The 26683-nt window shown below is 33.8% G+C and overlaps 1 long non-coding RNA gene across 1 annotated transcript in view; it reads left to right on the top strand.

The window, feature by feature from the left end:
* The first annotated feature begins 1158 nt into the window (after window positions 1-1158).
* The window catches only part of LOC306657765, a 197803-nt gene continuing 172278 nt past the window's right edge, over window positions 1159-26683 (top strand). The window contains exon 1 of the long non-coding RNA XR_013762869.1: window positions 1159-1400. This is a non-coding gene — a long non-coding RNA (uncharacterized lncRNA). The remainder of the gene's footprint in view (window positions 1401-26683) is intronic.

Below are 26683 nucleotides of genomic sequence, written 5' to 3' on the forward strand. Positions count from 1 at the left end.
AAGTGTAACCCAGAGAAATGAGAAGTGTTTATTGATGATGTAAAGGAATAGCTCTGGGCTGCTAAAACTTTACAGCTAAAGAAATGATTGAAGGAGAAAATCTCTTCATCATCTTATGGGAATAATAGCAAAATGACTTTTAATAAATTTTTATAGATTGCACTAAATTAATATTTTCAGCATATGCTTTCATTAGAAAGCATCTCACTAATACATTCTTCACTGGCAAATTAAAAAAAAAATTATTGTCATCCTACTAAGTAGCAGGCTCTGTGTAGGGACAGATGTGCTGCCCTTTGCAATAGTTGCCCTGTAGGCTGCCCTGCTGCATCCCTCCTAACCATGTGATTTTAGCACATCTGGGATGGAAAATCACACAGCCTTGTCATTTTACATCAATTTCTCACTCCAGTGTCTCTGATATGGAATGTCACTCAATTATAATTGGAGGAATTAAGAAATGAAAAGAATTTAATGCCCTGGGATGGAGTCTCAACCAGTGGTATAAATGTATGAATGATTCATTCCCCACATTCTCCAGACGGGTAATGGTGAGATGCATTCTCCATAGTGTCCAATGATTCCTTGAGAGCAGGCTAAGCCCTCATTGCCCATGGCAATCACCAGCTAATTAATGCTCAATCATTGACTTTTTCCCCACCTGTCTAATTTTATAGCTCCACTGTTTTACTATACTCCCGAAACTACATGCTTCCAAGTGCTTGTTTCAGGATCAACTTTGAGGGAGGAACTTAAATCCAGAGAGCTAGTACTGAAAACAATGATAGAAAATAGCCCCTAAGACTGGATTCTGAGGTTCGTTTTTCATAGGTCAAATACCAACAAGGACCTCATTGTGTCTGATCTGTGAAATCTGATCACTGCTGGTCTTATTTACCATCACACTTTTAAGGACTCATGGATGGAGTTAAATGGGATTCAGATGGAAGGAGATACAGGTGTAGGGAATAGCTCTAAATGGTAATCACTATAAGGGCAAAGTACATAAAGGGTTCCTGGAGCCGGCTTACCTTTTTTACTTGTCCTGGGAGGCTTGAAGTGAAAGAAATGTCAGACTCAGTTCGGCTAACTATTAATTCAGGACGTACTGAAAGTGCAGAAGGTCTGCCTTGCAGTGTTCAAAACCTGAAACTGGAGGACAGAGAGCACAAAAAGCTGGCCTCAATTTTATAGTAAGGATTGAACAAATCCAAAAGATACTTAAGCTCAGCTTGTGGAAGTTTCCTAACATCAGAGAAGTAGTAAATTTGGGGGACCCTGAAAACTTTACATGAAACACTGGAAAAGATTGACCTCAGAACCTGGCACCTTGATATCTGTGATTCATCTGAACTTTGACAAACAAATGCCAACCTCTGAGAACAACCTAAAGAAATTAGGTAAGTGCTTTATAATATGTTTGTCCCCCTTGAGATCATTCATGTCTTTGGTGTTTGACTCAAATGTATAAATGTGCTCAAATGTTAACATTGTTTAAAAAGGGAAATATCTCTTACAAGTAAGGTAGCACACCAAAAGGTTTCAGAACTGTGGAAATAATACGTACTAGCAGATTTGGGAATACATGTATAGGACTGAATATTGAGAGTGTTTCTATGGATACTTATATAATACAAGGCTAGAGAGAAGTAAAAGTTCAATCACTGGGAACTTTGGAGTGACATAAAGTATGACCTTCCCTGTGAGCACTGGAAGTTAGCACTAATGTCATGCAGAAGGACCACTTGTATCTTTCATGCAGTAGTGAATCACAGTAAATGAGGCTAAGAGGCCAGAACTTCCTTAGCAGAGTATTACAGAAGAGTTCACAGTAGTGGGCCTGAGCAAATAAGTTTATTACATGAATCTTGAGTTCTCGTAACCTACCTATGTCCTTTGGAAAACTCAGAGGACACTAAAGCAATATGTAATGCATGAGCAAGAAGGTCATCAACGTATCTGAGAAGGTTAATGTTGGTCATTCTCTGCAGGCTGGGATTGACAGTAAGTGACGCTTCCATGGAGCTTAGACTGATAGAATCCTGGCATAGGTAGAGACAGGTGATGGCATTTAAAGGCAATGTGCACATAATGATGATAATGGGGATAAAACAGTGCTGATAGAATGACTTTACCCAAAGAAATCTGAGGCTAATGCTATTAGGTCGTGATCACCCAAGAGAGGACAAACGGGTAAAATAGGGTAAATTTTCTTTAATTTGCTTAGCTTGAATAAGTCGTTAAGATCTATAAAGTGTCTTGTCTGGTTATAGTGTGAATGCATTAAAAGGAATAATGCAATATAAAATTATATTCATGAGAACTAATCATGACATGGACATATCTAAAACCCAGCAGAGGTGTTTGTATTTAATTTCTTGGCAAGGCAAATGTGAAGAAGTTATTTTGTAAGAAGTACATCAGAGGAAGTATATAAGATGGATTTGAGAGGGTTCATTTTGGAAATAGTGAAATAGTTTAGCTTAACTCTTTTCAATCAGTTATCTTAATATCACACACTGACAATGATGCATTGGTTTAATAAAAAGTGTAGGGCTAGAATTAAGATACTTGGAATTACACATTCAATATGTTACCTATAGTCTAGGGTAAGTGACCACCAAATGTTGGAAATGTCCATGAGAGTGAGTTTCATAATATATATCTCAAAAACATTATTCTTGGTGAGAATGAAGACACAAAACTAGTGGAGTTATATTTCAAAACTGCATGTTCAATCATGTCATTCCCTTGACAAATAGTATTAAGTATTTTCACATTAGGCATAGAATTAAATCCTGTTGTCTTGGCATTGCCTAGTCATTCATTTACTTAAATTTCCACACATTCACCATATTTTCCAATCTTTCTAAACACGAGCTCCTAGCAATAAACTTTCTCTGTGTTCTCAAACCCTTTTATAGAACTATTTATAGAGTATTTCTTCTTAAATAATTTTCTAGTACATTCCACCTAAGAAGCTCAATTGTGAGAATAGAATTGTTCACAGTCTCTCCTTGATATTCTTTAGTGGCTGTGGGAACAAGAGGGATGTCCTGACTTTCATTTGGTATTTTAAATTTCCCATGACTCCTTCTTGATTCATGGGTTATTTAGGAGCAGATTGATATTTTGATGTGGTATAGATATTTTTCTGTTATTGATTCATAGTTTAGATATGTTATGGTCTGAGAACAAACTTCAGATTATACCTATTCTTTTCAATGTTTGATAACACTGAAATTATTACCTGATTATAGTCTGTCCTGGTGAATGTTGCATTTGCATTTGAGAAGAATGGGTGTTCTAATACCCATTAAGAAGGCCATCCTGATGCCAATTACATTACATAGATTAATAGTGTTTTAAATGTTTCTTATGTACTTCCTTCTTGCCTACTAGTTCTATCAATTACTGAGAAATGAGTGTTTAAGTATCAACTTATAAATGTGAATTGTCTGTTTCTGCTTTCTGGTCTTTGTTTTGCTTCAAGCATTTTGAAGCTCTGATATTAAGAGCACATACATACATCATCATTACTAACATTTTGTTTTGGTAGTCTTCCATTATGAGTTCTCATTTCTTTTTGTGCACATTTTTTAGATTTTTTTTTAGTAGTTATAATGATGATTGTTTATTCATCCTGAAATAAAATATACATTAATCTAACTTGAATTGTTGACCACTTACTTTCAAATAGCATGAACACTGCTCCTATGTGGCTCCACAGTTCAAGTTGTTGTCACAGACTGGCCATCATTCTACCTGGGTACCCAATCACCTAGATATATAATTACATTTATTTATTTGACTTTTAAAACTTGTAAAAAAAAAATGGAGTTACAAATCAAAAGTACCATACTCACATTTACCTATACAATTACCTTTACTGGAGATCTTTGTTTTTTCATGTGACTTTCTAGTATCTTTTCATTTCAACCTAGAGAACTCAGTATTTCTCTGAAGGAAGATGATCTGGTAGTGAGCTCCCTATATTAGTTTATTTAGGAATTCTCTATTTTCTGTACTTTAAATGCTGTTTTTCAGATACAGATTCTTGGCTGACAAGTTTTTACTTTTGGGGCAAATATGTCATTCTACCTCCTTTGACCATCAGGACTTCTCATGGGTAATTAATTGGCTATTAATCTAATTGAGGATCACTTGTAGGTAAAAGTTAAATCTATTGTTTCTTTCAAGATTCTACTTTTATCTTTAGTTTGGAAATGTTTAATTATAATATGTGGTATGGGGTATTTTTTATTTTCACTTAACTGGAATATATTGAGGTTCTTGAATTTTTAGATTCACATGTTTAAGTATGAAATGTATGTATGTGAAACATATGTTCAAGTATTTTTTCTCTGTGTGTCTCTGGAACCTGCCTGTGGCTCTTCTGGAGCTCCCAAGATAAATATATGCAGATCTGCCTGAAATGTGATCCACAGTGCAACTAAGATTTGTTCACTTTTTAAATTTTTTCTTTCTATTCCTCATAAAAGATAACTCTACTTGTCCTATCTTCAAGTTTGCTAATTTTTCTACCTGCTTTAATTGCCTGAATTTTTCAATTTAGGTATTTTAATTTGCAGTTCCAGAATTTCTATTTAGTTTATTTTTAATAATTTGTATATTTGTAGTGATATTCTCATTTTGTTCAGACATTGATTTTGTGTTTCCTTTAGCTCTTGGAGCATATTTAAAATAGTTGATGTAGTCTTTGTCCAAAAAAGTGCACCATTTGGACTTCTGCAACCATTGCATTTGATCCATTAATATTTTTCAGGGAATGAAACATGCTCTTGTTTCTTTGTAAGATTCCTAAGTATTTGTTGAAAACTGATATTTACCATTGTCATGTAACTCTGTAAGCCAGATTGTCTTCCCTTCAGAGTTCACTGTTCTTTTTTAAAAAATTTATTTATTTTTTAATTTTTTACAGACTACATTTTGATTCATTAGTTATCCATTTGTTTAGTGCTTTCTCACATTAATTTTCCAAAGTTAGTTTTATTTGTCACATGCATTCATTGAAGTCTGCTTTTTTAAGATTATTTTCAGCTTTGTTGTTCACAGTGATTTCTGTAAACACTAGAAGCAAAAAAATGATTAAAAACACAAAACAAAACAAACAAACAAAAAACCTTTATCATTTTTCTATTGGCTCTCTAGTGGGAAATACCATTCACCTTCAACCAGTGTCCACAACTTTCATTGGCTGTGTGTATGATCCCCAGCTCTCCTTCCCAGTCTTTAGTCTGTCATGTATGTCACCACTGAATCTTTACTTCCAGTTAACTACATGATTTTTGTTCATCCTACAATGTTTTGGGCCAACACATGCTGCTTTTTAAGTCTGGGTGAGTTCTGAGATTGGCAAAATAGATATGAACATCTTTCATCAGTGTTTCAGGTAGCTCTCAGACAGTTTTGGAAAGATAAGTGCAGTATTTTATAAGTTTTCTTTTGCTTGTTTTTTGCTTCCTTGCTTCCTCTGGAACTAGTTATCAGTCACACTCTGAGAACATGGGTTGCTGTCTTTGAGACTGCTACCAAGTCACGGGAAGGTGAGGACAAGTAAAAATGTCATAAAGTTTTTCTACCAGTTTTCTCTTTTTACTTGCTTACGTTTGTGTGTGTGTGTGTGTGTGTGTGTGTGTGTGTGTGTGTGTGAGAGAGAGAGAGAGAGAGAGAGAGAGAGAAACAGAGAGCAAGTGAGCACATTTGCTTGGTTGCTATAAACCATGTTTTCCAGATTTCTGAGTTCTTTTTGGCAATTTCTTCTAGGTTTTTGATGTTTCTGTGAAGGGACAGGCATTTGTTATATACCTTCTTCATGGTTTTACTTACTTTAACTAAACACTTTTAATTTGGGTGTTAGGGCCGTACACACTTAAAGTGATCATTTATATGATTGCATTGAAGTTCACTTTCATTTTTTTCTCATTTTTATTCCATTTGTTCTAATTTATTTGTCTCTTCAAGTCTAACTTCCTAAATCGGTTTAATCCCACTGTTGACTATTTTTACTTCTCTAGCATTTTTTATTTTCTATATGGTCAGTAATATGAATTTCAAAATAATCTCACTATTCCTTTAAATAATGTTATACCCCGGTGCGTACCAAGGCCATATGACAATATTTTACCAATTTCCTCTACTTATCCCTGCCATTTTTATCATTCTCATTTTCATATGTAATAAAACATAATTTATTGCTATCAAATTATGATTTAAATATTTTTTAAAAGTCAAGATATATAAATGTTTTATCATCGTTTTTATTTCCAGAGCTTTTTTAAAATTTCTTTTTATAGTTTGTAGTTTCTGACCTATAGCATACCTTTTCTTCATTAACATTTCTTGTAGAATAACTATGCTGGCAATAGTTTTTATTTTTGTATCTCTGAGAAAAGTCTTTCTTTAAATCTTTTTTCTTCTGACTTTACTGAGGTATGATTGATGTACCTCAAACTGCACGTATTTAAAATGTATGATTGGACTGATTTTGACTGTCTTTATGAAATCATTGCGACATTCTTAAGTCTCTTTAGAGTTTTTGCTTCCATCTTTTTAATTTCTTTATTTGCAGTTTCTTTATAGAAGAAACCATGTTGTTCTGCAGTTTCCCACATTCTGTTTTGCTTATTCTAGTGCTATTGTGCTGTCTAACATGTTCCTTTTTTGTTTCCTGAAAAATTGGTAGTTAAATTTAGATGTCTAACTTGACTTAATCTTTATTTCCAAGCAATTGTGCGAAACTACTCCATAGACAGTCTTTTACCATAAGGAAGCCCTTTTTATTAATACAGTAAGGTTTCTCCTTGTGTTTGCATTCTTCATGTTTGGCAGATGTTTATTCTAGGTATAAACTGGAGGGAGAATAGTATTTTTTTTTTTTTTTTTTTTGCTTACACATTTTTATAGTTTTTACTCCATTTTATTCCTGTTTTCATGTTTTATATAAGAATCCTAATATATGCTTTATCATTTTTTTTCCTATGTGGGCAATGCATCTATTTTTCTCTTCACTTGTGCTTTTCAGCAATTTGAATGTTTATTGAATGTCATTCACCTAGGTGTGCTTTTGTTTGTTTGCTGTTTTGGTTGTGGGTATGTATGTAACAGAGCTTAGTGTTCTCCATTCTTAGATCTGTGAGTGTGTCTGTTACAAGTTTTGAAAAATTAAAATTTTCTAATATTTCCTTTGCTCTATGTTTAATCTCTATTATGTACAAATTTGAAATTTCATCATTATACCAGTTTTAAATGCTCTGTGATAACTTTCATTTTTTGTTCCCTTCTGTTTTTCTAGTACTATTATAGTATTTAAGCTGTCCCTTTGTTTTCAATTTTAATAATTTCTGTTGACCTGTCTTCAAGTTCACCAATTTTTTCCTTTAATGTCTCCTCTTTATCGCTTTTATTCTGCTTTCTTTATTTCTAACTCTCCCAATGGATGATTCTTCATAGTTTTTTCTCTCTCCTGAAATTGCTTCTCAAACCTTATCTAACTTTTCAATTAGAACCTTTAACACACAAACAAAATTACACGAAATTTCTGTTGAAAGTTTCAACATCTCTCATGTTTGGAGCTAGTTCTGCTTCCTACTTTGGCTCTTGAGACTGTAAAAACTCTCTTCATTTGCTTCAAATTTTTTATTTTTTAAATTTCATTTTATCTAATACATAAAACACAAAAATCATACATATTAATGGGATAGCATGTGTTTTAATACATGTGTACATTGTGTAATGTTTAAATCAGGTTAAACATATCTGTCTCCTCAAACATTTATCATTTCTTTGAGATGAAAACATTTTAAAATCTAGGTTTTGGAAATATACAGTGTGCTTCATATTTTTATTGCTGTTGAAAGATTGAATAGGACATAAGATACTATATTAAGTGATTTTTAAATTTTACTTCTTGGAAATCTTCAACATGTAGGTTAATGTTAATTTAGTCAGGTACAGAGCCAGTTTTGGAATTCTTATTTCTATGGTTACTCTCAGTGTACCAGAAGCTTCAAATTCTACCAGTGTTAATTTATGTTTAAGGAGAAAGCCAGTTTTCTAAAGAGTTTTTGTGAATGTATAACTTCTTTGCTTTCAGTCTATTTGTTTGACTTATGGTCATTTGTGCTGAACCTGAAAGAATATCACTGTACTGTAGTTTCCCCAATTATTTTATACTATTATTTTTACTTGATGTTTGTTAGTATAATGCTGTTTTGGGGGGTAGGTGATGAAGACACTACTTGTTTGATTGACTTTCAGACCTTTGTCAATACTATGATGCCTGAGGCTGGGTATTTACAAACGCTCCTCTCTTTCTAGATGCAGTGCTAAGCCTAGCATGTTTTGTTGTCCATCCCTAAGATGAGATTATTTTCCTGTGTATTTCTTACCCCACAAAAATAGGGATTCCCACCAGTGGATTTTCCACTTTTAGTTTATAGGTTTTTTTTTTTTTTTTTTTTTTTTTTTTTTTCCAGGTTATTTTGTTTGTTTGGTAACCTATTTATCTTGTAGAATGAACTTTTTTTTCCCCCCTAGAGGGAAAATGGGAAAGATAAGATAGATATCAGCAGTGGCTACTGTTGCCCTACTGCCACCACAGAGAAAGCTTTTTCAGATTTTTCTTGATCATCATCTTAGTGCTTGTTGGGGTTCCAGAAGAAAAAGTCTTCCAGAGGATACGAAACTAAGCGTCTGTGCGTCCCCTTTGAGCTCTTAAAGCTCACGCTAGCCCACACTTGACCCTTAGTAATTTGGTTAAAAACTTTGTTAACTATGAAGGTAGAATGGTTGCCACCAAAAGTTGTGGAAAGTAGAGGGGGAGGGAGATGGAGAATGATTGATCAGTGGTACTAATTTGCAGTTAAAGAGGAGTAGGAATTCTTGGGTGCCTATACATAACAATAATGAACTATACATTTCAAAAAGTAAAAAGAAAGTATATCCAAAGTTTTTACCTTAAGATATGATAAATATTTGAAGAGATATGTTTAACCTGATTTAAATATTGCACAATATATACGTATATCAGAACATCACGTTACTTCATTAAATAAATAAATTTGTGGTTTTGTGGCAGTTAAAAAATTAATTAAAATTTGCAAAGTTCCTAAGCTAATCACCTTCCTGGCTTGTGTGACACTTGGCAACTTCTGCCCCCCAATATCAAAATGCCTGCACCTTATTTCCCCCTTTGATCATTCCATTATTTGCCAGATTTTGTCATTTGTTTACCCTGTAATCTGTTTCCTCATGTAAAGTGGTAATTTGTACTTTTCTAGGTTTTTTTTGTTTTGTTTTGTTTTGTTTTTCCTAGATGTTAGCATGGAAGCAACATTTTCTAGTCTTAACATCTTTGAGCTGAGTGGAAATGGAAAGTATGCTCTGGAACTATTTTGAACAGAAATTTTTACAGAATGCTGGATGGTAGAATTGAAGGGGCTTATGTTGAGAGTGGAGGAAAGTTCCAGTTCTTCCCCTTTAATACTCATGCAACATCAGGTAGATAACTGGACCTCAGATATGCACAAGAAGAACCTAATACTAATCAATCTTATAGTTCTATTGTGAAATTTAAATGGCACAAGGAATTTGAAGAATTCAGCATACAAAATACACCCATTACTTTTCTTTCTCTTGCTATGATAAAATTTTAACATCAAATTGTTGGTTTATGTGTCTAAATGCTCTACATAAATACTGAGTTGCCTGAAAGTACAAACATTTTCTTGATTAGATTAAAATCAATCTCACCTTGCACAGAGCTTGGAACAAAATAATTTTTGTGGAAAAAAATATTCCACACACCCAGTTATGTTTAAAGTTAATCAGGGAGTACTGTTTAGGAAAAAAAATTACTCAATTTACTTTAGTCATGAAAACCTCCTACAAAAGGATTATGATATTAAATAGTAAGGAAAATCATGCAAAGAAGGGAGAACTGTCACCTCTAGGAGGTCATTTTTCCTACCTTGAGATCTTTGGCAGGTGATGAGTATAAAACACAGATTTTCCTGTTAGATAACCTTGGTTTTTATACTGATTTCTCTTCATTTTGTGAATTTGAGCATATTGCTTAACCTCTCTAAGGCTTCGATTTTTTTTTTTTTCCTGTCACTGTCTTCCAGATTTTTGAGAATTAGAATTTATGTGAAGGTTCTGGCACACAGTAATGCTCAATAAATACAAGCTAATCTTAGTTTTAACAGAAGATCACTTCCCCAGGAAATCTTATTATTTTAATAGAGAGGAATTTCCATAGCTTAAAGAAAAGGTACTCTATGCATGAAAGGAGATTTCCATATTCAGAAAGTAGGAAATGATGCATATCTTGACCCATAGAAAATGAGTTCTATGGAGAATGCAAATTCTTTTCAAATCATAATGTTTCCTGGGCCAAGAGTCAGGATGCAATAATGGTGAAAAATTCATAACTCAGCCAATTTTATACACATACTTGAATAAAGTTGTATTTATCTTTAAGTTTTAAAGATTAGTGTTGTACTCAATTATATAAAGTACCTCTTTGCAATTGCACTAATATAGGTAGTATTCATTTAGAAGCTAGAAGTGTATATCAAGTAATATCTCAACAATCTTTCCAACTCTCTAATGATTAATTAGGAAATGCAATAGTTTTTTCTTCTTTTCCTTTTTTCCTCTTGTAGTTTTATGCAAATATTAATATTAGTAAGGATAAGAACAGTACCAAGAACTTATGCAATCTTTTTAAAATTTATGTTGAATTTCTTTTTTGCAAAATTTTTAAAAACTTCATCTAATTCTTTTAAGCTCAATTTCTGTGGGCATGGTAGTAGCTTAAATCTATGATGATAAAATTATGGGCTCAGATTTTATCAAATACTTCTAGATTTTTAAGCCCAAACTGATCAGTCAGTTATAGAAACTGGAATTCACTATGTTTGTCTTTCCTTGAAGCAGGAAAGATTTGTTTTGACCTGTGGGTTTAGAGCTTTCAGTCCATTGTCAGCTGAGCCCATTGCTTTAAGGCCTGTAGTGAGGCAGAAACACCAAGATGTGGAAGGGCATGACAGAGAAAGGCTGTTCATCTCATGGCAGTCAGAAAGCAAGGGAGAAAGAAAGGGCTGGGGACAAGAGAGAGTCCCTAAGAGCACACCACAGGACCTACTTCCTCTAACTGGGTTCCATATGCAACAGTTTGTACCACCTCCCAATGATCCCAATGATATTGTCAGCTCTGACTCAGTGAATTAGTACATGATGAGGTCCACTTTTCTTGATCCAATCACTTCCCCAAATTCCTACCTATGAACATTTCTGCCTTCAATAAGTGAGCCTTTCGGGGACATTCTGGGTGCAAATCATAACATTAGTTAAAGTTCTGCCAACTGATGGATATAAAAAAAGACTCAAAATACTAACATTTCAAAATAGTTACAAGTAGGGAAGAAGAAATGTTTGGACATTATGGAATCTTTATTGTCAGAGATCATAAAAGAGACTTCAGAAAATAATGGGCTGGTTCAGTCTGTTCCCTGTTTAGAAATATTATTAGCACTACTAGTGAGAAATGTATTTCTATTAATAAAAGATAACCAGGACTGGGGATATTCAGCTCAATGCTTGCCTATGGGTGCAAGGCCCTGGTTTCAATCTCTCGTACTATGAAAACCAAACAAAATATCTGACCATTAAAATCTTTACATTTTTAAAATTATCTCTTTCAGTTTGATAGTAAATTTCCTTTATAAGCATTCAGAGGCAGATAATTTTCTCATCAAACTATTTAAATTCCTTAGAGTTTAATTATTGTGTAAATAACCAAATTTTATTAAAATGTATCTAACATTCATAAAAAGAAAATTTTAACTTAAACATTTGCATTATTTGGATAATTTACAGTTCATAACCAATGCTTTTATTTGTTCGAATGGAAAAATATGTATTTGAAAAGAAACATAAGATCAAATTCATAGAAAAAATGAAAATTAACTGATACATATTTTCAACTTATAAATGTATAGTGTGTAGAGTAGTTTCCTTTTATCTGTTCAACAGATTCTCAAGGTACTTCTTTTTTTGTAATACAAGAACATATAACTAATAAATGGAAGAACCATGACTGATCTCAGGACTGAATTCAAATCCTATACTTCATTCACCAAATATATTTCCAGTGCCTTTTATAACTCTAATTTTTTCATATTGTTTTAGAGTATACAATTTAAGCTCATGTTGATGGCAAATATATTTACTTTGTTCCTACTACTTATATGGTATATTTTTTCAAATTATCAAAGGAATATAAAACTGGCTTCTAAAATACTGGCCATTTTTTGTTGATAAAGATCTTGTTTTTTTAAATTCTGATTCATATAGGTCATAGATCATTATGTTGCCAGTTTTAATGTGAAACTGCTGCTGTAAAATCTTTAGTTTTGTATTGTTTTTCATGCATAAATGGGAATCTCCCTCTTCCCCACACTTCTTTCCTCCTTTCTTTCATAATGACAATGCAATGCCTGAGCTTGCATGCAAGATGATTTTAGAATCATTCTCTACAACAGGCAACTAATAGGCCAGTTACATAGGATTTCTCATTTGTAGAGTGAGATACTATGGAGTTCCACTCTGCAACAAGAAATAAGCTCTGTGAGAAGAAAACTATAGTGACTTAGTAGAAAATTATATATTTTATACAAATATTTATTTTTAAATCTATCATTCCATTAATTTTACATGTTGCTGAAATTCAAATCTGATCAGGTTCTGCCTTGGAAAATGATGCAGCAGGGCTTCCTTCGTTCTTTCACATAGCTTCAAACATAAAGACAACGGGACAACATTGGCACTTATGTAACCCTAATGTCCTCTTCTTTTCCTCTCTTCATGGGACTACAGGAAAATATGTATTGCCATTTTCATTGATGGTGGTGGTAGCATAAATTTTGTTAGGTTTATGTAAAAACTCACAATTGGCTTTGTGTTATGCATGACGCTGTCATAGGTTTATGTTAAAAGATATCTGGCTTAGGTTCAGAATGTTATTTGAAAATCTAATGGTCTACTCTCATTTTACTCATGAGTGCATTGTTCTCATTCTCAGAAATGAATCTTTAAAAGAAACATATGTTCTACATTTCTTTTAGTAAAGGATGACAGTTAAATGTCTGAAGGGGGAAAGAGTGGATCAAAGTGGAGAAGAAATAGAGATGGATGTACTCAGTTGTTAAATAAGAAGCTCAGTCATGAAATTTATTTGGAAAGCTCTCAAGGATAGAAAGTATAAAGAGAAGTTAATTAAAATAAATGTAAGCATCACTGCCTAATTGTGATCATTTTCCTCCTATACCTCCTTGATCTCACTTTAATCCTCACAGTCTAAATATAAAATAATGGTCAGCTATAGAAATTACTTTGCCAAAGTTAATCCTTCAATGACATTTAAAAAAAAAAGGGATCTTCGGAGGGATTTTGTTTTTGTTAAATAGTGATTGCTTATTTTTAACCTTAATCGTAAATTGGACGTTGCTCTAACTAGTTTTCTAGTTGGAAGATGAGTTCTCATATTCCTGCAGTATTACCTAGGACACCAGCCTTTGCTACATTTAGATACCTGCATAATTGCTCTATGTACATTATATCAGGTCACTTATGAGGCAAATATAAGAAAAGATTTAGCCAAGTGATATTTTAATAAAATGAAGTTTGCAAAATTATACTTGAATTATGTTATGTTTAACCTAGTCAAAAAAGGAAAAATGGCCTTTCTTTAATACAGATACTTAAATCAACCAATTTTTCATATGATGTTTATTGCTTCTAGTTTCTAATAACCCTCCTGCAAAACACAATTGAAATGTACTACTTTTTGTTATTGGCAATGACATTGATGACAGTAATTAAAAAAGAAAAAAAAAAACTATTCATTGCATTTTATATGTTGAGGTCAATGGTAATTTCTAAATTATTTTTAATAAAATTTGTATATAATCAAGTGAATAAAATCTCTATTAAAATTTTAATTGTATAGAAATACAAATTGTATACCAGAATCAGTCATCATATAAAATTATTCTATGTTTTTATCATCATTTCCTGACCTGCTTGCTCTCCAGGAATCCTCATTTTAGTGAATTATACCAGAGTTTAATTAAATGGTAAATCTAGTGAATTCTATCCCCTGCCCATGTTCACACTTCCCAACATCCCCTAAAAATCAAACCCAGGTTGCAGCAACTCATATTTTGGAATATTCTAATAGACTTTTAACAGATATTACTAGATTTTATTCTCATGATTCAATTTCTACACAGTAGCCAAATTGATCTTTTCAAAAGGAAAAGTAGATAACATCACTCACCTAGGCTAAATTCTCTAAATGTTCCTCATTGCACTTAATATAAAAGCCATACTTTTTTATTGACTTACAAAATCCTACATGATAGGTTGTTACTATTTGTCTGAATGTATCTATAATTACAGACCATTTCACCATGATCCATCCGCTGTACTGGTTATTGTATAGTACACAAAACAGCCAATTTTCAAGAGGCTGAGTTATTTTCACTAGTCATGTGTCATTTTCACTAGACTAGTCTAGAAGTTTTTCTCCGAGATATTTCATAGTTAACTCTGTATTAGTTACCTGCTCTTTCATAAAAATTTACCCCAAAACTCTAGAATAAAACAACACATTGCTTAGCTCAGTTTCTGTGGTTCACACATCCTCAACAAACTGCTATTCTTTCATATGGCTGCAGTCAGGATGTCTTCTAGTTCTAGGGTTTTATCAAAAGGGTTGACTGGGGATGAATCTGCTTTTAAGTTCAAATAGTCACTGGCAGGCTTCAGTTCCTCGCAGGCTATTGGACTAAGGGCCTTAGTTCCTTGCTGGCTGTTGGCTCAGGTTGGCCTCAGTTTCTTGCCACATGGGTCTTTTCAACATGGCAGTTTGCTTCATCAAAGCATGCTGACGCTGAAGGAAATAGAAAAAATCTAGCAACCTGAAATTCAATCTTTGTATTTCACTCACAGAAGTGATGGGCAATAATAACATTTGCTGTATATATTCTCTTGGCTTGAAGCACAGAATTCACACTCAAGTGAAGAGGTAATTACACAAAGACATGAATAATTGAAAGCTATCTTAGAAGCTGACCTGCCACATTCCATACTCCCTTCAAAATTCAATATTCACCTGTTCTAACTACCTTCCTATTCTCTCAAAGTTGCTGTTACTTAAGTAAAATGTGACTGAGTAAAATATCACTACTTTGATCTTTGGTTGAGAACTTAGAACACTGTCATGCATTTTGTTTTCTATAAGCAAGTATGAATCTTGTCTGTTACCTCTTGTGTTTCCTCAGTACCCACACAATGCTTGGTACATATTTAGTTTTAATAAATATTCATTGGATAAAATGATGGGGTTTTATGAAGAAGAAAGAGATCCTGTACAGACTTGTTTTGATAGCCTAATATCAATTCAATAGTATTCTAATTTATGAGCTCTCCAGAAGTATTGAATGAAGTAAAGCAGTAATCTCATTTTTCAAATTGTATTGCTTTATAATAATTGAGGGAGCTTCTTTTTTCCCCATCTATCCATTCATCTATTCATTCAAGAAAATTTGAGATACTCATCCTAAGCAGTCTGTGGAGCAATATGGATATAATGAATCTTGGCTCTATGGAGCTTACAGACCAGTATGAGTCAAATACTATTAAAATAATCATAAAAGGAAATTAATAAAAAACTTGGGAAAATGTTAAGGAGGGAAACTTTAGAACATAAGAAGAAAGTGACAATAGTGGTACGTGACCTGGTCTTGGGAGTGCTTCCATGAGAACATGGCATTTAATTTGTGATTTGAAGGATGATTAGGAGCCAATCTGTGAAGATTTTAGACCTTCAAAACAATGTAAAATCACTAAGATGAAAGGAGTTTAATCTCTTTTCTTTATTGTGATGTGTTCACTGATAGACCATTCACTTGGTCCAGTGTGATGCAATGGAAGGCAAATGTTTATCTGCAGTGAATTACCACAGGCCAATTGGAGCAGAACTTATTGATGAACTTAAAGTTCTAAGTGCCCTGTATTTGTCAAGTTAAAGCTCTGCGATGTAGATTCTCCCCACAATTGGCTTTCAGTCATCCCTGACTACTCGTATCACAGAAAGGGTACACCTTCAGTCTGCATCCATACAAAAGTGATTTTTGTGTGAACCATGCTTAGAATTATTTCATTATTTTGAGTAACACACCCAATTCAGTGTGATCAGTTTTTTAAGCAAATAAACACATATTAAGGAGGCATATAAGGGCAAAATTGAACAAGACAAGAATCTGGATTGCTTGTGCAGATTTTTACTTGTGAATCTACATGTACATTTTATAACTCTTCTATCTTATGACACATTGATGTAGAGCCTTCTTAACATTTTGGTGGACCTTACAAGACCTGATCATGGTGAGCATTATTAATGGAAGTTCACGTAATATTTCTCATTCAGGTTTTTTATCTCGAACAGTGCACAGTAGTATGGCAAGTACTGTTTTCATAGGGTGGATAATTCTCTGCTTTACATGTCATGACATTTCTACATAAAATTATAGGTTTACATTTTGATGCTCTGATCAGGACTTTGTATACATTCTAAGTAGTATGGTTTCTGTAGGATCTTAGAGCATCCACATTCTAGCTGCTGCAGATAATTTTTTTTTAAATTTTTACTCTGGATTTCACTACAATCTAGCCACTTTCCAATCACCTGGCAAATATATCAAATCAGTAATACCAAGTATATATTATGCTGTGTTCATAATACAAAAATGTCAAACAAGTTTTATGAGTTCTTTGTACTTGTGATTGGTGCCAACTGCATCTAAGGTACTTACTTTTGAGAAAAGCACACCATGGGGCTTTGGAATTGTGAAAACTTCCTGATATGATAGGTCCTGTAAACTTCATACTGTTCATTACATACACTCTGGCACACATGAATCTTACCAAGCCCTCAAACATGCTTCCTTTGTATTAGCTTTCCATCTCTGTGCTAAAATATCTAGAATCATCAACTTAGGAGGAAGAGAAGTTTATTTTGGATCACAGTTGGAAGCTTTTCATCCATGGTGGCTTGGCCCATACTTTGGTCCTGTGGCCAGACAGTAGGTCATGGAGGAAGTGCATGGTGGAGGATGCCTATTCACTTCATGGTGCTAGGAAACAGAAAGATAGGTGCAAGAGTCCCAAAATCCCCTCTAGGAGCATTTCCCTTGTTCTAATTTTCTCCCAATAAGTCCTACTGATTAAAGATTCCACTACTTCCCACCTTAGCCTGAGGCCCAAGCTTTTAATACATAGGCCTTTGTGGGAATTCCAGATCCCAACTACCGCATCCTGTTTAGGTCATTTGGTTTGATTATCATGCCTTTAATATAGTGTATCAGTCTAATAGCATATTGTCTCCTTTGATTAAATTCATTGGTAGCATTGAATGACAGGAGGAGAGTGCTTATATTGTACTGGTATATCCCACAGAGATATAAATAGATTGTAGACCTATTTAACATTAAGGTGTAAGAAAAATAGATTGACCAGGTCAATGAATATACATTCTGTACCCAAGGCAGAGTTAGCTTCTTTGATAGAAGTAGCAATCTGGATACTACTTGCTTAAGTTTAAAAAGGCTGATTGTCTAGGATCCATCTTCTTTTTGTAAGGTCTGACATGATAAATGAATGAGAAAAGAATGGAGACTATAATCCTGGAGTTTTTAAGGCAACAATGGTATTAACCTTTTCTATTTGCTCTGTTATGTGATAATGCTCTTCCTTAATAACTTGGTTCACAGACTTAGTAGTTTTGCAGGCCTTACTCAATGCATTAGTTTTTAACCACATAGGCCAAGGAAACAGTCTGGGGATTGGTTTACTGACAAATGTCAAGTTAAATTTTATATTGAAGCTTTGAGTATAGATAGTAGTAAATTCGAATTTAGTGGACCCCAGTCCAACATGAGCCAGACTTGGACCAGTTCTGAGCTCCTTACCTGATCCCTGAATTCTGCCACTCTAGAAAGGGTAAGGATGTTTCAAGTACCATATAATAGCATCAGCTAGGACTGTAGCCAACAATCCTCCAAATGTTGATGTATTTCAAATTTGCTAGTTTTGTTTTCTGAATCAATAGATCTTTTGGGGAAGGAACTAGATGAGTTATTACTGCTTACCATGTTGTGTTTCATGACCCTTCCATGAAGGAATTTGGACTTCCCCTCAGTCAAATAATTTTGGGACTGATAACGTGCCCTAGACCAAAAAGTGGGTGCAACATAATGACATTTTGGGAGAGGCTATCCTGATAATATATACTGATTCAACTTGATTATACAGATGGATTCTACAGATTGAGCCATCTGTTCTGCCATAGAGTTGTCTATATCTTTCTCCCAAAGAAGCTGTATCATATTAAAAATATCCCTAGTTTGGTATCAGTCCTACCCCAGTTTTACAGACATTGTTGCTTCAAAGAATAATTCCATATACCTTGTTTTCAATGGTGAAGAACTATCATGTGGCCTTCTTTCATTGAAGAACCTCAGTCCTTCTCCCATTGCTATTGAGGAATGAGTTGCAACAGCTTATCCAGCTGTCAGACCTATTGTGCACAGTTTATAGGGAAACCACTGCTCAATGAATTACTTATTATCTAGATAAATAGAGTGTCCTCCAGACTCCTTTAAAATATAGTTGACTGCTGGATCCCAGCCTTAAAATGTGTGTGTGTGTGTGTGTGTGTGCGTGCGTATGTTTTCCCTCCATCATTCCATTTTGATGATTTTCTCAACTTGTTTTTCTACTGGTTATTATAATAAGTATGAAATCTTTTTTCTCTCTCTCTCAGCAGAAGACATGCCTTCTCTAGGTTTTCAGTGGCCATATTGAAAGGTTAGAACTGTCTCTTACTCCTTGGCAGAGTTTTAAGCCTGGTCTCATAGAAGATTGCACCCAATTTATAAACTCTCCCTTTCCCAGCTTTCTGTTATGACTTTCTTTTTGATATAAGCTTCCCTGTGCAAAGTCCCTAATGTAGTCCTTTGACTTATGTCAGTACATGTTGACTAGACACTGCAGGTCGTTCTGATTATACTCTTCTTCTTCCCTTGGTAGATTATGTGCCATTCCAGCTGAGTTATGTTGTCACTTAACACTGTTTATGTCTCTGTTGGACAGAATGGGAGGAGGGGGGTGGAGATTCAAGGCAGCAACTGGTAGATAGCTCAAAGAAGGAGCATGTAAAATTTGAACATAGAGCTTTACTAGAGAATTTAGGGGAGTCCACAACTTTAGAATTCAGAAGATCCTAGAGGTTTGAGATGTTCATAGATATTTGATGCACATTCCCATCAAGTGAAAGGGTCCCCAGAAAAGTTCTAATCTTGGTATAATAAAATTACTAGGGTTGAGTTAATCTTCTCCAGTGCTGCATTACCATTATAACCACATCTTGACCTCAAGCCTTAGCTTTCTGCTGTACTAAGGAGGCACTATTGCTTTTAAACATCATCTAAGTTGGTGATGAATTAACTCATAATTTTGTTTTTCTCCAAGTTTTTGATCACCCCAGTCTCATGCCTAGTAATGTTTCTTAAAATTATTTACTTCCCCTGCACCTTTTATATGCCTGAGATATTGAAACTTACTGCATTCCTTATACTGGTATGCCACTTCAGTGAGGGTATGAATACAGAGATCTTTATCTTTTGCCAAAGGCAAAACGAGTGATGAGATTCATATTCCCAACTGTCTAATGAATAATACTTTTCCCAAATTCCAGTCTGAGACTACTTGTTCCTCCTGACATCATCTGTCATTAACCTATTTTGCAGAACACTGAGTCTTAAGAACACTGGGGAACACTTTGGGGAACAATAGTTTCAAGAGGCTGAATTAAGGAGGACTGGGCAAAGGGAACAACTGATCTACAGTGCAGTTGTAACAAAATTCTCAACCAATCTGGTGGTTTAATCTGTAGCTTTTCAGAGATACACAGTATTGAACTGGGAGGTTGAGGGGGAATGGGGAAGAATGCTTTGTACCTTGGCAGAAAATAGTCATTGTAAGCAGGCCATCCTGAGGAAAGAAGAGTAACTGTCAGTAAACAACTCTTAGGATCTAAAGAAAACTTTACTGGGAGATTCAATTGTGATCCATTGGTAGTCAACACTTTTAGTCCTGAGCAGGGTTATACAATTTATACTATAAGACACATAGTGAAATGGTCTACACAACTTTGCCCCACATATCCAGATCTATAACCTTTTATTTTTCCCTTCTCCTCTCTTACACACACATGCACACACACATAGCTCTTATAGAAACAAGACCTACCCTGATAATTTTCCATATAGAATATTACATAATTTAGGAATTCTGATGACAGATTACTTAAAATATGAGAAGTACAGCGGAGACTGAGTTAAAAATTCTTAATTCCTTAACTCCCCACATATATCACATTTCCATGGAAAGGGAAAGTATGGTATTAGAGTTGCCAAAATTAGTGGATGTAGAAACAAGAATGAATGAAGGGGAATGGAATGAAATTAATTCCATTTTAGACTCTCCATTCTTTTTTTTTTTTTTTTGGTAGTTCTGTGGTTCTTAAATCTAACTGCACATTTAGAATTCTCACAAATATATTTAAATATATACCAATAACTTGATTCACCACTGACCAATTAAATCAGAATCTCAGAATGATTCTCAGTCACTGCTAAATTATAAATGCTGAATAAACAATTGTAGAGTTTAGTCAGTAGGGCATACTATATTGTACTAATTGGTTAGTCTTACAACCATTATAAATCACTGTTGTAGCAGCTGGTTTTCTGAGGAAAGAGACCAGAACTCATATGTCCATATTTACAATTCAGATTTTTGAGTATTTACAATTATTGCTTTATGCATATTTTTGGAACTACTGGAAGGCAGTTTATTTTGTTCTTGGTATAGGCTTTGATGTAGATCAAGTATATACTGCTCCCTTAGCATAAATATAACTCTATTCTGTTTTGTCTTAAATTGTTCCCAAACATAGGTGGTATAGTGAGTCTAAATGGCAGGATAAAAATTCTATAAATATTCAAAAATTGGCAAAAGATAATAAAATCATTGAGTCCTCTGAAAATATTAGCATTCCATGATGAAATTAGAGTTCAAGAAATAAATTATCTTCTTTTTTAAGTTAAAAATTCTACATATGTAAAGCATTCAAATAAATTTCAGTCAAATGTCATTGAGATATTTGAGTAATTTTGAACTTTCTTGATTCTCATTGCAATAATGTAAACTTGCAAGTCCTCTGAAGATCATCTTATTTCCAAATCTCTAACATACTCAATACTTTGAAATCAGATTTATTAGATAATTTAAAGTTATCACACACTAGTCCTCAGACAGTCTTGAAAATGCACATTTTAAACTTCTTAATACAGTTAATCATCTTTCCAGAATCAGTTTCCAGTTAAAATCATATCAGGAAACTAGTAATCTTGGAGAAATGATAAAGAAGAAACAATTTTCAATTGTATCCTTGTGCAGATGAGGACATCTGTACAAGTTTCCCAGAACCTACAACTCATGAATTTAAACTCAATTAAGATAATCACCCCTCAAGAGCTTCACTTTAACACTATCCACTGAATAATTTCCAAATATTCCTCATCTCTCAGTGAATGACTTCTCGTCTAATTTTCAAGAGTTCTCCTCCTCTGAAACCTCGTGTTCTCACCACAGGGTTAGAGCTATCGAGTGGGCTGACCATGGACCGAACCCCTGAAACTTTGAGTAAGGATAAAGTTTTCCTCCTCTAAATTGTTCTTGTCAGGCAGTTCGGTGACTAGAAAATTAACTAGATTAGAAATTCATACTGAGAATTGGATTGTTGTTCTAACCATGTGGTTCAAAACCTTTGAATCTAGTTTGTAGGAAGAGGAATTTTTAAAAAAAATCTTAAAGATGTAATCTGGAAAAGCTTTAGAATATTTTAAGCAGAGCTTCATGGCTGAATTTGTTGGGAGCCCAGAAAACCAAAATGCTGATAGGACTATGGAGCATAAAGACTGAGTTCATGAGGTTTCAGAGATGGAGAACTCTATTAGAAATTGGACTAGAGGTCATTTGTGTTACATTTTGTCAAAGAAGTTGTTTATATTTTTGCCCAAATCCTTAGACTTGCCATGAGACTGAATTTAAAGGTGATAGACTAATCTACAGAAGAAATTTATAGACAGCATAGTATTCAGGTGGTGGCATGAATATTGCTGGCAGCTTTTTTATCTAAGTTTACTGTGATAATCGTGAGCAGAAAGCAGAGCAGAAAAATTTTAAAATCATGCAGTTTGGTTGGAAGAGTGTGACACTAATGAAGGTGTGGCTGTTGGAAATTATAGTTACTACAGAGACTATAGTACTTTAACCCCAAACAGGAGGAAACACCTATCCTTGCCTCAAGGATATAAAATTAAAAAACAAAATTTCTTTGAGAGGAGACCAAGTGGAAAACCTGCTACTACAGGGGTGCCTAGGACATAATTTTCCCATGCTAGCTACCCATGTATTTAGAGGCTTCTACAGCTAGGATCCCAGGAGGCTTGGCTATTATTTGAGATGGTGGCAGAACTTGGCATCAACCATTTGGTACTGGTCCTGCAGGAATACAGTATTCTGGAGTTAGGGGGTCATGGAGGTTTCCACCCCAGTTTCAAAGGAAGACCTAGGAGGTTAGGCAAAGTGTATCAGGGTCAGAGTCTCTGTGGACTTCCTCTGAGAGGGTGATGCATGAAGAAGTGAAAAGAAAACTGAAGTTGCAGTAGAGACCCCTGTGATTAAGAGATGCCAGTAATGTGTGATGTCTACTGAGAAGAGCAGGAGTTCAGCAGAAACAAGCCAAGGAAGAGGTCATGAAACCTGCAACCAGCACTTCCATAGCTGCTGATTGCCCAAATCCTTCCTAGAGAACATCACAATGCCATGTACCCCAGAAGCCCGACATGGAGCAACAGAACTTGTTTCCAGCTGGATTTCAGTCTTGCTTTCTTCCCATCTCTTCTTTCTATGCCCCTATATCTTCCTTTTGTAATAAAAATGTTCATGCCATTATGTATTGGATATATGTAACATTCTTTTAACCTTTACAAAGGAAAAGAGGTAAGCGTTTACCTTGAGTCTTAGAAGAGATTTTGGACCTTTTTGTAATGCTGAAACTACAAAGACTAGGGGGATGCTTGGAAATGGACTAAACTGTATTTTGAATTGCGAGTTGGGCTTGAGCATTTGACCAGGGTTGGAATGTTATGGTTTGGATATGTGCTGCCCCATAAAATCTCAAAGCAATTGAATATGCAGAGGTAAATAATTGAACTATGAAAATTGTAAAATATTTAGTGGGTTAGTCCACTGATATGTATTAACTAGATGGAAACTGTGGGCAGGTAGAGCGTTAGGGAAGGTAGGTCACTGGGAATGTGTTTTGGGGGTTTACAGTTTGTCCCTGATGAGCAGAACATGCTCTCTGCTTCCTGGTTGCCATGTTTTGAACTGTTTTCTTCCTCTAAAACCTTCTGTCAGGATGTTCTCTTTCACCATAGGATCACAACTGTGCAGTGGGCTGACCATGTACTGAATCTCTGAAACTGAGAGACAAACTCTTCCTCTTCTAAATTGTTATCAGGTATTTTGGTCACAGCAAAGAAGAACTAACTAAAACATTTCTGGAACTATAGAATATCTATGATATCCAAAAAATAAAACAGGTGAAAAAGAATGAGGGCTTACACTACCAAATATCAAAATTATGTATGATATTTATATTCAAAATTATATATGATATATAATATGTGTGTGTATATATATATATATATATATATATTCTTGAAGATGGTCTGGGCAAATAGACACAAGGGACAAAGTAACAGAAAAGAGAATTCATATAAAATTATTTAATCAACTGGCTGTAAGGGAACAGAAAAGAGGATTCATATAAAATTATTGAATCAACTGGTCATAAGGGCAAAAAAACTTACCATATAATATATACATAAATTAAGTTGAATTAAAGGCAAGAAAATGAAAGGTAAAACAATAACACATCTAGGAGAAAAAAAATGAATAATTTCATATCATTTGGTTGACAACATTTTCTGAACCAGAACACTAAAAGCCCTAAAGGGTAATTTGCTGGACTATATTGAAATTTTGAAATTACATCAAATGTACCATTATAAAATGAAAAGGCAAGCCACAGTCTGGAAAATTTTGCTTTATTATATCTGACAAAGGAACCATGTTCTGAATACATAAAGACTTTCATCATTAACAAAATTCAGTTTTTGACAAAAGGGAAAATACATGAAGAATTGCTTTGTAAAAAAACTAAATGGCTAATGTGAAAAACTTCACATTTTTCAAGAGAACAGGAAAAATCACATTAAAATTCGAATGGCATATTACTATATATCCATCAGAATGTCTAAAATTTAAAATTGATGGTAGCAATGTAGAGGAGTTTGTGGTGGGATTGTGAATAAGTGCTTTCTTAAATTCCAGGCAGTATCTATGAAAGCTAATATAGGATATTGCTAGATTCCAGAAATTCCACTCTTTGTTACATACCCAAAGAGTATTACCTGTTTATACCAAGACATTCATATGCACCTTCATGCAGCATTATTCATAATAGCCTATGACTTGATTGAACTAAATGTCAATATCAAAATAAGTCATTACATTAAGGAACATTTAGAAGATTCGATATTGAAATACCAGTGCAATAATAAAAAAAGATTATTTTAAATTTTCTAGGTTCTAAGTTTTAAGGTTTGTTTGATCACCAGAGTTGCAAGAATTTGTTACGTGTTAAATTAACATGAATCTTTTTTGTATGTTAACTTAAGATTACATTATGTTACATATGATTTTATTTTTGGTTTGAAATTTATAATTTTTTTTTAATTGTTAGGATTATTTAGAATAGATTATATCAAATGGAAATACTGATTTTTGTTTTAAGCTATGATGATTTGACTTGTTTATTGGGGTTAGTGGTTCTTTGGAGAGATTATTTCTTTTAATTTTTTTTTTTTTTTTTAGTTTATAAGGGAATGACTTTTAGAGTTTTATGAAGTTAACTTTTCAAAATTATGACGCGTTCAAAAATTATCAGAATAAACTGTTCTTCCAAGGAGTGGGTGATTGGTGGATCAATATCTTTAAGTCTGTTTATATTATTTTAATAATCTTTTCACACTTTTTTTTTTGTCTTGGTATGTTTTAAAACATTGTACTAAAATTCCCAACTATGGGCATATACTTTTATATTTCTGCTTGACTACTCTTAGGTTTTTCTTCATAAATTCAGTCTGTTTGCTTAGGTACATACAATGTGGTAGCTCATTCATATTTATGGGGGATACTTGTGTGAATATAAAATGTCCCTTTATTCCGTCTCCTCCTTATAGTCTTGATCCTATAGTATGCAAATACCAAGACAGGCTCAATTAGAATGAACTAATTGGAATGACTGTGTTATAGGAAAGAAAGGGCTGAAGATACTCTATTGAGAGATAATGACTCAGTTCTACTTTTAGGTAAGAATAGAGGGAGAATGTTGGATGAGATCATCCTGGACTTTTGTGCAGTGGAAGGAAGACTGAAAAGTCATCAGGGGTTCTTATGTAAAAGTCATCTGACAAGGAGTCCTGTCTATCCCAAGAACGGTGCTGCACTCCTGTGAGATGGTCTCTGCAACATGGGGTAATGGATTTCGAAGCATGAGTCATCCTCAACAAATTCTCATGACTGCTACAACCAGATTGAATGATGCTGGCACAAAATTTTACATTACATAATATTGCCACAATTTCATTTATTAGCATTTATCTGTTAAATGATTTTTAATGCCTCTATTTGATTTTAGTTTTATCTTTTAGAAAACCATTTTAAAACAATTTTTATATTCCTCTGAGAGAATAAAATTCATTCTGATTTATATGAATTATTAGTAAGCTTAGAATTACTATGTCAGGTTTAACATTTTTATTTCTTATAATTTTTTTCTCTTTTCATTTTTCTCTTATTGATTTGGTTACTTTTAGTACATCAGTAGTTTCATTTTCCTCATTTGTTTTGCTAATTAACCATGTTAATTTCAGTCTATTTTTCTAGTGAAGTTTAATAATCGAAAAGATATTTATATTTATTTTTCAATCAATGATCTGAATTAATCTTTATAATATCCACTTTAGAACTAGATTGGCAGGAAATTTTGTAGATTCTCACATCCAATAATTTAAAAGTAATTTGAAGAAATTATGAAGCTTAGGACCCTGACACAATAATGGAATTATTCTGTAGTCTTGATAGTTTTTTACTTTGTTTAGAAGTATGAGTTTAAAATAATTCACATAATGTGGGTGGAAAATTATACCTGGCTCACAAATGATAATGTTTTTGCATTTTCATAATTTATATAGATTGGGAAGAAGAGATTATCTTTAAATATAAACATTATCTTCCTAAAATGATGTAATCACTCTTCATAGTTTTGTAACTATCTGCAGAGTTAATGGTATCTACATTGTATAAGTTGATTAATATCCTTGCAAATATACTT

This window comes from Sciurus vulgaris (genome assembly GCF_902686455.1).
Source record: "Sciurus vulgaris genome assembly, chromosome: 1".
NCBI classification, from domain to species: Eukaryota; Metazoa; Chordata; class Mammalia; order Rodentia; family Sciuridae; genus Sciurus; species Sciurus vulgaris.